We start from the raw sequence: 10,512 nt of genomic DNA, 5'->3' as shown, positions 1-10,512 counted from the left end.
TTAATTGAAGAAGCTTACTGAGTGGATTCAGCCTAGTTAATTTCTAGAAATATGTTTTTCTTCAAAAAGCATGTGTAATAATATATTTAAATAGACAAGACATACATTTACAATTTAACATCAAGATGTGCTCTCCGTATAAATCCAAGACAAAATTGATCGAACATTTACTACTTTACAGGTACTCAGGGTGCAGGCCATGAGATCTGCTCTTTGCTGATGACAAAAATCATAGCTTTGGGAAAGGGACAGTTAAGGGAAAGATATATTGTTCCATTGCAAATTTTAGTTAAGGCAGCATTTAATCCAGTGACTTGCTTGTTCTGGCACGGAGGCATGTTTAATTTTATATAAATATTCTTAAGGCACTCATCTTCCATTTGATTTTTTTTCATGAACCACCCTGTGTTCAACATAATATGGACTTCAACCACCTCCCATGGTACCATGGGATCCAATCTCTGATCCCAACAATCATGGCTAGATATCAGGAGGCGCTACTTCACGGTCAGGGCGGCTAGGGTCTGGAACCAACTTCCAAGAGAAGTGGTGCTGGCCCCTACCCTGGGGGTCTTTAAGAGAAGGTTAGATGAACACCTTGCTGGGGTCATTTGACCCCAGTACTCTTTCCTGCCATGGCAGGGGGTCGGACTAGATGATCTACTCAGGTCCCTTCCGACCCTAGAAACTATGAACTAGGAAACTATGCCTCCTGACATGCCACACATGCAGTGCAGGAAGTGTGATTTTGGGATCCAGGAACAGAGAAAAGATCCCAATCACACTATTTTTACTTGCCAGTGCATGTGGCACCTGGAATCATGATCCTACACACCCACTGTACCAGCAAGTTGAAAGGCAGTGCCTATAGCCTGGCATGATCCAGGGCTGTCTGGGGCCAACAATCTGCTGACTGTCTGCCCCAGCCCTGCCACACATTCAATTTAAAGTGTCATGCAAAGCTGCCATAAAAATGTTCTATATTATACATATTACAGTTTTACAGCTGGTTTGCCATGTTATGGTGCCTTAAACTGGATGCACACATAGGACCCTTGACACTTTTGCTGCAATTAATGTTAATCGTGGTATAAATGTAACATATAGAGAGGCCCTAAGAAAAACAGTATTTTTCTAGAACTTCTCTGTGTGCTTTAGCTTTACTTTAGAGCTTTTGTTTAGAAACTCAATAGCTTTAGCTTCTCTTCTACCTGGCTTCTTCCTATCATTTTAAAGAAGCAGTACAAGTGTCATTGCAAGAACTTAATACATCTCACTGTCAGGAAGTTCTCTGTATAATGAGCAAAAATATTCCATTCTAGTTATACTGTTTTACTTATCCTAAAAAATTCCTCTCCCTCCTTGCCGTTTACACTATTCAAATATTTGTGGACTGTTGTCATGACTCCCTTAGCCATTGCTTAACTAAACTATATATATTAAGGTCTTTAATCTTTCTTCATAAAGCCCCTCCAGCTTCCTTAAAAAATTATATTGCTCTTTTCCTTATGTCTTCCACTGTGCACATTATCTTTCTGGAACTATGGTCTTGACACTATTCTACATACAGTCACCCTGAATCACATGTTAAATCCTGTCCCATGACATGATGTGTCTGTGTATTCAGCTCAAAATTACATTTGTCTTCTTTTGCTGCCATATCATATTGAAAACTCACATCTTATTTGCTGCTTGCTGTCATCTGTAGGTCTGTTTCATATTCATCTAAGGCTCCATCTCCCTATTACTGAGCGACTTCTGATTATTTCCTCCCAGCTATATTAACATACATTTCCCCAAATTAATTCCTTTTACTTTTCTGCCCACATATCTCTTAGTCAAATTTTCTGTGTTGCTATAATAAACCCACTTTGATTTATTTATTTATTTGTTTTCATTCAATCCTTCCTACCCTATTTTTTTTCTAGTGAATACAGTGCTGGTGAAAGGTGCCAGATTGACAGTCCTAGAAAGTGAAATGCTCCAACTATTCTGAGATTATGCACAGTACAGCAGCAGAATTGCAAGCTCCCACAGATTGCTATGTTAATATGCCTCAAGCCTGACCTGAAAGGCCCTTTCTAGGGCATTGGCTATATTGGTGAAATCTATCGTTCAAAACTGCTGCCACTCCATAAGTAGAAACAACAATTGTGAACTGTAGGTCTCTTTTAGTTTATGTAAATGTAGCATTTGAGTGAGAGGGTACTTTCCACTGAATTTCCATATAGGATCAGGGGCAGATCCAGTGGCACAGCTGCACCCCACTTTTGGATTGGAGTACACCCAACAATGCTGGGAGGATCTTTTAAGAGCCTCAAAATAGATACGAATTCTTAGGCTTATTTACATGTGCTATTATTGTGCCTGAATAAGCTCTGGCACAGTCTGCACTGGAGTTTATCGCTCCCAGGTGCAGCATTTACACCAGGGACCACAGCACACTGAGCTGCGGTGGCACAGCCCCGGCTGGTAGGGGGCCTGGAGTGTCTACCTGCCAGCCCAGATCTGTTTCTCCTTGGCTCAACGTGCTACAGAGGGGCTGGCTGGGGCACAAGGGTGCTACAGTGCAGGGCTAGCCAGCAGGCAACCCCTGCATTGTAGTACCATTGTGCCTCAGCCAGCCCCAGTCACCATTTACATGTGTTGTGGTGCACTAAATAACACTGCTGTAGTAGTACTTGTGTTGGGCAGAACTATCCTATGGTGGAGTTAATTAGTTTACTCTGGCCTAATAGTGCCACATGTGTAGATGGTGACACTTTACTGCAGCACTAATTAATCATCTCTGCACTAAAGCCCCCTCCTCTCCTGCTACTTCCCCCCCACCCCCATGCTGCTACTGCTTTCTCCCCCGCCTCAAGGACTAGGGAAGCTTCAAAGCCATTCTTGCCTTCTCCAGCCAGGATGCACAGGGGTGGGGTCAGCTGGGAACAGCAGGTGAGCAGGCGGGTTCTCTTTTCCCATGGCTGCTCCCAGGGGGACCAGGCAGGTGGGGGAACCCACCCCATGCCCATCTCTGCTGCTCCAGCTGTGTCCACCTCCTATGTAGCCCAACTGGAGCAGAGAGGAGAGGCTTTGAAGCTTCCCCAGCTGAAGATAGCAGGGAAAGCAGTAGAAGCAGGTGGGTGAGGGGGAGGAAGGGGATCTATTTCTGAGCACACAGGGGAAGGAGGGAGATTCTTACCTGCTTTGGGGATTATAAAAGTCTGCAGAAGATCCAGCAGTGTGGTCTGCCCAAACTAGTCTGGGACAGGGACAAGGCTGGGAGTGGGGTGTAGCCCCTCTGCAGCACAGGTGGCTGCTTCCACACCCCACTTCATCAAATCCTGGACCCCCCCACATAAGGTCCTACAAATGGAGCTCTGAACAGATTAGTTTTGGGTCTGGGCCTTTAGTCCTTTTTCTCTCTGCTAAGACTTGCAACAAAAGGTATGGCTGCAGCAGTGACTGCAGTATTTTAGATGCACCTGAGTTAGCTTTAAACAAGCTAGTATAGGTTCTGGAGTCTAGCTTGGAAAAACAGCACAGTGAAAGCTAAGGTCTTGTCTATAGTTTCCTGCTTCAGATGGCAGAAATTCCAGAAGGAGACATCACCCATCCCCAACCAATTCAGGTCACAGAAGCCAAGTACAAGGGGCCTGAGAGCCCTGGCCCCTTTGGAGAGCCTGTCCCTAATTGGGAGGGATAGTTCTGAAATGGGAACATCAAGGGCCAGTCATGGGATGTATGACTGCAGGACAACATTTGTCCTGGATTCCCAGTATTGTGCAGGGATCTGGATTTTTCTTTCACCACAGAAAAACATGGGAAATGGCATGTTTCCCCTTGCAGGCTGGCAGAGTTCCAGCCTGCAAGGGGCAGTGGGGAGCCGGACGCAGACGGCTTCATGTGTTTGTGCATGTGCACGTGCGCATACCTGCATGTGGCGAGGAATACAGCTCCAGGCAGCAGTGTAGAGCAGCTCTCCCAGCTGCCTCCAGGTAAGTCTTTGTGGGGGGTGGGTAGGGCAGACTGAGACCCAACTGTGAGGAAGGGAGTGGGGTTGGGACTGGGGGTACTGCCCAGGTGCATTAGGGCCAGGGTGGGGAGTGGGACAGAGACATGGCAGCTCCCTGGTCCTGTGCACATTCCTGGGGAGGGAAGTATGGGCGGGGCATGTGCCCCCCAGATTTGCACGTGGGGTGGGCATGGATGCAAGCTGGCTGCTGCAGACTTGGGGGTCTCCCTCCAGGAGCCCTGCATCAGGTGTGCCACCATGGCAAGGTGCCTCCTGCCTGCCCAGCAGCAGCAGCACCAGGGGCAGTGGTGTGGAGTTGTGCCCCCTGCTGCTGCTGGGCAGGCAGGGGTTACCTCCCCATAGTGGCATGGGGTTCCTGCGGGGAGGGCAGCGGGGTGGGGAACCCTGAGTCTGCAGTGGCCCCCCACGGGCTCTGCTTAGCCCTGCTTCAGCCATGCCATGGGGGGTGGGAGGTGAGGTATCTTAGCTCCCCCCAGCAAAAATGAAAGTTGGCACATATGCTTCAGGCTGTACATATCCATGTACTTTTAGAAGTTCTGTATGGTTCCACTACAGCAGCTGTACTGCCAGAGTGTGAAGGGCATCCTGGAAAGTATCAGCTACTGAAGAGACTGCCAGAACTGCCAGAAGCTGCTAAAGTACCTACTTATGCTGTTTGCTGGATAGTGGCAGAAGACTTACCCCAATCAACAGAAAGGAGAGTTCTGCTGCTGCAGAACAGATTTGATTACTGTTTTTATTAGTGTGTCTTAATTCAGCATCAATGCTGGTCCAGTCAGCACTCAGAGAAGATTTGTTAGAGTCCCTGGTGAGCCTAAGTATTGCTCTTGAGGAGCACTGTTGGTTGTTTAGGTTGGCCAAGCCTTCCCAATTCATCTGGCTCCAGTTCTTATATACTACTCCTAAGAAGCCTAGCAGATATTAACCGTCTGTGGGAAATGATAGCTTAGTTTCAAAGTAGTGCAGAGAGCTCAATTTATGAAAAATAACACTATATTTGGTTGAGAGTCTGAATTACAAAAAGGTGGTTATTTTCCATGCAAAAAGAGCATTGCCTAGCATTCTGTTTCCATACAGCACCTTACTTTAAGTGTATCTGCATAAGACATTTACTGCAGAGCTGTCTAATTAGCTCAGCAGTAAAGTCTCAGAGTCTACATGTGCAGCCCTATTAGGCCTCAGTACATTAACACTGATATAGGTTAGTACTTGTAAACACAGACAAACACATGTAAACTTGAACTATCTTATGGTGGCATTATTTAGTGTGTGTCAATGTATGTGTAGATGTTGATGGGGCTGGCTGGGGCATGAGGGTGCTTCAGTGCAGGGGCCACCTGACAGCTAGCCCTGCACTGGAGCACTTGTGCTCCAGACATCCCATCTGCAGCATGTTGGGCTTGGTCGTAGCAGCCTTGGGCTAGATGGCTGACCCCCTGGGGTCCCTGCCAGCCAGAGCTGCTCCCAATCAAGCTCAACATGCTATGGTCCCGGGTGCACACGTAAACACAGCACGCAGAAGCAATAAACTCTAATGTGAACTGCACCAGAATTTATTCAGTCTAATTAATTGCACATATAGATGTGCCCAGGAATTATTAAAAAGAAGCAGCAGGACTCTGTAGTGTATGTTAAGTATGCTAGTTTGATTAGTTTATAGAAAGCACCATTTTTTCCCCTGTGATATAATTCCTTTCTCCACAATATAGTTTCCATATAATAGTTGATAATCTCCCTTGCATACAGAGTTTATGAAGTTTATTGCAATAAACTGAGTTCATGAAATCTCATACTCATAGCAAAACTGTAGAGTGGGAATGGCTTTGCATTTCAGTTCTCATGCAGTGTTTAGTTAGCGTAAACTCAGTTTTCTCAAAGCCTACAAAACACTTCCTTGGAACAGCTAAATATGTAATCATCAGCTACCGGAGATGAAACTTTCAGAAAGTGCTGTATGTATATATAATAAAGAAATTGAAAGGATGCCAATCCCAAAGTCAAGTCTATTTCTATAGCCTATATCTAAGAAAACTGAGAGGAATTTCAGTTTGACCCAGCAGGATAATCCTTGTCAAGTTGTATTTCCCTCATATAACTCAGGTGCTTCAGCAACAGAGCAGGTTATGCGGCCAGCAACAAGTAACAACCCTTCCTGATGTAACGAGCCCTATTGATATCTATTGGATAATTAGCATAAGTGAGAGAGCGTCTCATGAGTAAAGGTTGAAAATCAGGACCAGATCTTGTATGTTAAAAATACTGATATGCAGCAGTGTCTCATGGAGCACCCTGATAGTGTCGGCTGTAGAGAGCAACCTCTGATACTCCATTAAGCAGAGCAATGAAATATCCCTCCTTGTTTCCAGTGCGGCCAACCATTTATATTAAGTACGTAATAGTGGAGAAAAACTGAGCATCCTACAGCCCTCTGGAAGTGAATCACTCCTTAGGAGGAACCACTCTGAAGCAGACAGTGTTTTCCAAGAATACTGCAATTTGAGTACACACCTTACTTGATAGGCAGCAGCGGCAAGCCTGGTCACATAGTCATGGTGATTCCACTGACAGAGCTTGGCCACATGAGTCCCGTTCCACTGAAACCAGTGGCAATTTTCCCATGGACTTCTCTGGCCAGGATTTTACCCTAAAGTTTCTAGTTATAATTCTAGATATCTTGATTTAGATACTTGCTTTAAGCACAAGTGCACAGGTATTTCATTCATTTGTAGGATAAAATAAATACCCTTCCTTCTTGTTTTCTAATGACTTCAATCCTTGTGGTTTCAGGCCATTTGCTGTGTAAACAAATTAAAATGTCTTGAACAAATAAAACTAGATTGGCCCAATTTGGGCAGCATCTTCATGCTTTCTTTGCTGATCATTTCATAATCTCAGAGATTTAAAAAAATGTATCATGTCACTTACTTAGAAAAATAAAGCTACATAACACCAAGCCAGGATATGCTTGACATACAGGGCTGTTTATGGCCTGAAAAGTCTGGAAATCTTGGAAATGAGTCTTGCCCTTACTCAGCCACGTTTTGTTCAAGATTTGTTGTTGATAATCATTTTTTGCGTACTAGGGAGCAATGGTCAAATTATTAATAGGAAACAGATTACCTTATGACTTCAGCTCTTTTACAATTCATGTGGGTAAAGTTTAGACTTGCAACTGTATACAAATTGATCATGTCAACAAACTGCTTTTTGTAGGGGCGTGAATGGCTCGTGGTATCATTTCTACTGTGAATGTGAATGACTGACATTTAAGTCAGTAGAAGAACAGGTAATACTTCAGTTCAGGCACATCTGGATTTTCATAACACAGGCATTTATAGAAAGAATGCCCTTACACTTTTGTACAAGCTAAATCTCATTTCTACAAACGTTCGCAAAGACAGCATACCACCAAATATTAACTGAATCATATTTTAGCTACACAAAGACAGTATTAGTCAAATAATACATTTGACAAAAACATTTGACTAGCTCTAAAGACAAGTCACAATTAGAACATGAGTTGCCATCTGGTAGTCCATTTTGCTCAGCATTCTGACAATGGGCAGTTCCAGTTATTTTAGAGGAAAAAATGCAAGAATCTTGTGTTGCACAATTATGGTACTTCTTTCCAGGAAGTTAGTGGTTGTCTAATGTCCTAAATCATGAAAATGTATACTCCACATTTTTTTTTATTCCTGCTACTGCAAATGTCTGTGTTGTTATTCATGTAAACGTCTAATCTTTATTTTTTTTTTAAATCCTGGCTGAGTTTGAAAAAGAAAGGTTGCTGAAGAAAATATTTACTTTTCCTGGAAGAAATAAATATTTTAAAATGTATTTTCCCTACCGGTGATAAATTATAGTATTTATCTATCCCAAGAGTCTCTTGATATTTTTTCTATTTAAAAACTGACCCTAACAAAGTGACTTTTTTCATAATGTGACTTAACTGTGCTTCTATATTGGTATATACCACAGACTGCAAAGGTGGATGCTTTATTGATATTTTGTAACTATTTAAAACCAAGCTAACCAAGAAATGACATGAACTTTTTCAGGGGCACTGCACAGGAGGTGGCCTTTTATATATTTCTTTTACTATGTACAAGAGTTTAAACTTTGGCTGCCTCTGTGTCTAATGAAGTGGAATGAGTTGGGTTATTTGCACCAGTGCTCTGTTCCCAGTTGCTGAGTTGGGAAAAAAAATAAAGGTTATGCAGTACAATTTGGGTTGTTTACATGGTAGAGTAAGTGTCAGAACTCTTTAGCTTTAAAATAAAGAATATTTGAATGACAGCTTTGACTGAAGTGCCTGAAATTTTCTTTTCACTATACAACGATTTTACTCTTAAAGAAGGCATGGTATTCCATTGTGGCAAAGTTGTACATTCTTTTACTGTTTATAAGAACTCAGACGTTGGCTGCCTCTTTGTCTAATACAGTGGACTGAGCAGCCGATGGATGTTGCCCTGGGATCTGCATATAGAGCTACGGAGTCGGTTATTTGCTGAATACTTCTAGTACTCCACTTCCAGAGCAATTGTCATAAACTGTTAATGTTATATTCTGTTTCTGAAATTAGTGACTGAAGAAGTCTGTTTCCTAAACAATTTTATTCTGAGATAAAGGTTTTACCAGTACTGGGTCTTTCTCATCCTTTCTTCACAGTTCCAGGACATGGAAAATGATAGACTGCATAGCCATAAGGGAGAAGAATGCTCAGAATTTCCAAAGCTGTCAGGACACTTAGCAAACTTTGTCCCCATGCTACTAGTGTTACATACCAGCAGTTACAATAATAAGGGTTGGATGTGGCCATAAGGAAACTACTCTGCTAGACTACTTATATGAACAGTATATAACCAGCAAACGTATTACTTTGTGTACTTTAATTAGGTGGTGGAATGAGCAGAAATAGATTGGTCATGCTGTTACATAGTGATGCAACACCACATAGCACTTCCAGTTAGTGTACAACATTCTCCTGCATATCAGCACACACTGAATTTTACCATCTATTCATACACAGTTGTTTGATTCACTGAACTACGTTAGTCCTTTGGTCTTCATTTTCATTCATTAGATCAAGGACTTGGCAGTATTAATTATTTGCTGAAATTAACAAGTGAAATGCTCATTTGACTGAATAATTGAAGTCTGACAGAATGCTGACACAGTTGTCCAAACTGCAGGCCCAATCCTGAATCCTTAGGAAAAACTCCTCCAAATCAGTCTGTCTGTCCATAAATGATCAGTCAAGTCCAGATAGGTTTTAGATATACAAATCATTATATGTATTTAGTCAAACTTGTTAAAAAGGATCTGTCTTTTGCTCTAGATGCCTACCCACATTCTGAAAACCACACAAGTAAATAAAATATCCAGAATAAAATACTTTTTAAAAAGCTCAAGCCTTGTCTTCAAAGCATTTCTTTCTTCTATAAGTACCCTAACATAAATAATACCAATAATATCAGTTGCTTGATTCATATCTTCCACTTCAGAAAATGCCTGAGAAAGTAGTGAGCTTGAGTTCAGAATGTTACTGTATTAAAAAGCAAATTCAAGAACAGGAGTGGAATGAAGACAGTATACTAAAAACAAGCAAAATGCCTATGGTGTACATAGGCATAAATAGATTAGCACAAAATGATGATAATTATGGGGAACTAATAAAAACATGTAAAATCACTACCTCAGGGCACATGAAGGTCCAGGAACAGTCACTGTATTTTTCCAAATCCTCATATTTTTGTCCTGAGCAGTATGCTACCTTTTATGGTCTGTATGCTTACTCATTCTTTTGTATTAATTACAGTGTGTAGCTTGCCTATCAACTGCTTTTAATAACTTACAATAATAAGAGTTCCTTAACTCCATAAAAAGCCTCATTTCTTACTCACTGAAGATGCTTGGATTGCCTGGCTTACTGCTGTTTAAAATCATACTCTCCTTCCAGTTTCTTTCAAAGCTTTGTTTTAAGACCACACAGTAATAAATATTCAGAAAATTCCCTCTCTTCCTACTTTCCTTTCAGTTCTGTTATAGATCTACAGCTCACAATAAATACTCTCAGACTCAAGCATTTATAAGTCATGGCTCAAGCCCCCAAAATCATGAGATTAGCTTAAAAAATCAGGAGTTCTTAAAAATAATGCACATTGGTGCTTTGTATTTATCCTTTTGAGTTTTGAGCTTTTCATTTTCAATTTTTCAGCTTTTCTTCATGATCTTGAAACTAGAAATTTACTTATTTTAAAATGAAATCTTCATTTTCTCATAATCACATGCCTAGGCTCCAGGTCATTAAGACACAAAATTTCACCAAAAGACAACAGAGTAAACTTTAGAAGAAATACTTCAATAGAATGAGCCACAAAGATCCTGGAGTTAAAGGGCATCTTTACATGTGGTCTGTGGTGGGGTGGGAGGTGCTTCAATTAGAACAGCTCTCTGGAGCTGTTCTAATTAAAGCACTTGTAGCATCTCAT

The sequence above is a fragment of the Gavialis gangeticus genome, unplaced genomic scaffold (genome assembly GCF_001723915.1).
Source record: "Gavialis gangeticus isolate Ggan-Ray unplaced genomic scaffold, GavGan_comp1, whole genome shotgun sequence".
NCBI lineage: Eukaryota > Metazoa > Chordata > Crocodylia > Gavialidae > Gavialis > Gavialis gangeticus.
The sequence above is the reverse complement of the archived record's forward strand: the minus strand, read 5'-3'. Positions refer to the sequence as shown.